The 2,823-nt window shown below is 52.2% G+C and overlaps 1 protein-coding gene and 1 long non-coding RNA gene across 8 annotated transcripts in view; one reads left to right on the top strand and one right to left on the bottom strand.

Moving 5' to 3' along the window:
- The window catches only part of TANC2 (tetratricopeptide repeat, ankyrin repeat and coiled-coil containing 2), an 848,255-nt gene that overhangs the window by 223,563 nt on the left and 621,869 nt on the right, over window positions 1–2,823 (bottom strand). The gene's annotated exons all lie outside the window — the stretch shown is intronic.
- Window positions 1–2,823, top strand: part of LOC109302089 — a 21,876-nt gene that overhangs the window by 8,951 nt on the left and 10,102 nt on the right. Inside the window, exon 2 of the long non-coding RNA XR_002098700.1 lies at window positions 1,998–2,048. This is a non-coding gene — a long non-coding RNA (uncharacterized LOC109302089). The remainder of the gene's footprint in view (window positions 1–1,997; window positions 2,049–2,823) is intronic.

The raw sequence follows: 2,823 nt of genomic DNA, 5'->3' as shown, positions 1-2,823 counted from the left end.
CCCCGCCCCTGCCTGCAGCATGGCCCCCCTGCTGGGAAGAGCCTCCCACTCTGAGACACCGACAGGGGCTGCAGCCTCTGTCAAGGTCACTCCCCCCTCGCCGCTCCAGGAACAGGGGACGGGGCCAGAGGCTTGCTGGCACAGCCCCCTTAACTGGGGGCAGGAATGGGGGTTATTTCCCCCCCCAAAAGGGAGCAAGCAGCAGGATAAGCCTCCTTCTGCCCCCTCCACCAGACACTTCAGGGAGAGGGGGAAATAGTCCCCCTCCTTGCCCGCCACCTAAGGGGGTACTGCCAGCTGGCTTCTGGCCAGGCCACTGACCCTACCACTAGAGTGGTGTGGGGGGAGTGAACCTGGGAGAGGCTGCAGCCTCTGTCACGGCATCCCAGAGCGCAAGCCTCTTCCCAGCAGACGGGGGGGGGGTGCACACCATGGGCAAAGCTGCCGCAGGCAAGTGGGGGTCATATTCCCCGGGCACCATGACAAGGGCTGCTGCTTTGTCAGAGCCCTGCCCCCTTGTCGCTGCAGCAGCAGGGTGGGGGCCTGGCCAGAGACCAGCCTGCAGGGCCCCTTAGGCAAAGAGGCAGGGAAGAAGGTTATTCCCCCCTCCCTCCAGCATCTGGTGGAGGGGGCAGGAGGGAGCTTAGCTGCTTGCCCCACACAGGAAGTGAGAGGTGGTGGTGGTGGTCAGGGCAGGCACACCTCAGCTGCGGTCCCCTGGGGGTAGTGAACCCCCACTCCCTGCCCACTCTGCCTAAGAAGCCATGCCCATTGGTGTTTGACCACGACCCCGGCCCCACTGCTGTAGCAGCAAGGGGGAGCACCTGGCAGACCCCAGCTCGGGTCTGTGCCAGTGGGACAGGGAAGGGGGAATTAAACCCCCTCCCTGGCTAGTTTACTTGAGACTAGTGCCAGGCTGGCCATGCTCCCCCCAGCACAGCTTCCCTGCACCAGAGCGTGTGTTCTAGTGCCCCCCCAGCGCCTGGCCTGAGCCACTGCAGGCATGCGCCTATATTTCATGAATGTCTATTCACTTGCAAATTGATTCAATCTAGGTTAGATCAACCTGCAAAGATTGAATCAAGTTCCGGCTTTTTGAATATTTGTCCCTAGTCTCTGTTCTTATCTAGTATTGTACTGTCACTAGCCCAGCCGATAAAGTGACTGTTCAAATTTGGTTTCTCTCATGTTGTACCCACTTCCATCTCATCCTCTGATCATGGGACACTGTTCCTGACTTGATAAATTTATGGCCAATTCTTTCTCTAAATCATTCTGTGACACCAACAAGAAACAGGCCAACTAAAAACAGCACTGACAAATGGGCAGTAATGTAGACCTAATGTATGCTTAATTAATAAACATACAATTCAAAGTCATAAAACATATAAAATGTTCCAAGTTTTCATTCGGTCTCTCTTCTCTACTTTTCTCATGCTGCTAAGCTTTTTGAGAGTTAGGGCATACTCTGGGTATGGACAGTGGATGGTATGTTTGCAAGTGCCTTCAGAATAGCAACGACAAAAAACAGGGCATCTGCATTAATGCCTGCTAATATGAAATGTGAATAAGAGTTAAGGAAGAAATCCAGTCTAGAGGGCTGCCCTGAAATAGACTTTGCAATGGGGTCTGAGAACTTTGTGCAGTGCTCAGTTCCCAAAAAGAAAACTCACTTAGAATGCATGAGAAATACTACATTTTTTAACCCCTGCCATGCTTCTGAAAGGTCTCTTGTCACAAAGGAAACAGTAGTATGACGTGAATTATGCATTTCATTCCCACTTGAAAATGATGGATATGCTCTGTAAGATTATGGCCCTAAGGAAAGACGTTATAGTCGAGGTTAAGGAACAAATAAAATTGCTGAGCACTATGGCAAGCTTTTGACCAAGTCAAATAGGTGAGATGGTAAAATTGATCAATCCAGAATTAATCTTGGCACAGAAAATATTCCAGCAATATACTTAATGAGACACATTTTCTTTGTATTTTGGCAGCAATGCTGAAGAAAGAAATGGAAGAAAAGTCTCCATTTGGAAAACATTAGGGTAAGTTCTATACTCGCCAAGTTACAGATTTAGTTCTTCTGTTTTTATATTTTACATATGCATGTATCCTGTTAACAAGTGAAAATATTCTGTAACAGTTTTGAAAAGTTGCAACAGGGGCCTTTCAAACCAGGAAGCCAAAAATCTACCAAATAGGAAATGGTCTCAAGAGTCTAGTGTGGTGTAGACAAACACTGCTTAGATATAGCTCTTTTGATTTAGGTGGTCCAGTAGGCTACTTCGGGTGCATCTACACAAGACAGATTGGAAAGAGGAGTGCAACCCCTGCCAGGCTGTCTCTGTTGCCAGCGCTCCCCGCACAGGCAGCCCCCGCACTCACGCCACTGTAGGGAATTTCTGCACACTGGAGCCACTTGCCTTCACCGCCCCCTGCCGTGCAGGTCTCTGGACCCCACGGGGAAGCAGGGGCTGGGGCTCCTTCTGGCAGAGTCCAAGGACCTACACGGCAGGGAGCAATGAGGCAGCTGGCTCCAACACATGGAGCTTCTGTCCAGTGGCACACGAGTGTGGGGGCTGCCCATGCAAGTGGCACATGAGTGGGGGAGGGGGGCTGCCCATGTAGAGGCAGCCCAGCAAGGGCTGTGCTCTCCAACATGATGTACAGTGCTAGCCCGAGCTGCACACCACTGGGCGCCAGTGCCTGTGCCAGACACGAGCACCCTGAGTGTCCCTGCCTGTTGCAACTGCCTGCGGGGCTGTGCGCCATGGGGGAAGTGTGTGTGGGGGGGATTCCCACACTCCCCCACCCTCCCTC

This window comes from Gavialis gangeticus, unplaced genomic scaffold, assembly GCF_001723915.1.
Source record: "Gavialis gangeticus isolate Ggan-Ray unplaced genomic scaffold, GavGan_comp1, whole genome shotgun sequence".
Classification (NCBI taxonomy): domain Eukaryota; kingdom Metazoa; phylum Chordata; order Crocodylia; family Gavialidae; genus Gavialis; species Gavialis gangeticus.
This window is presented reverse-complemented; position numbering and strand designations above follow the sequence as displayed.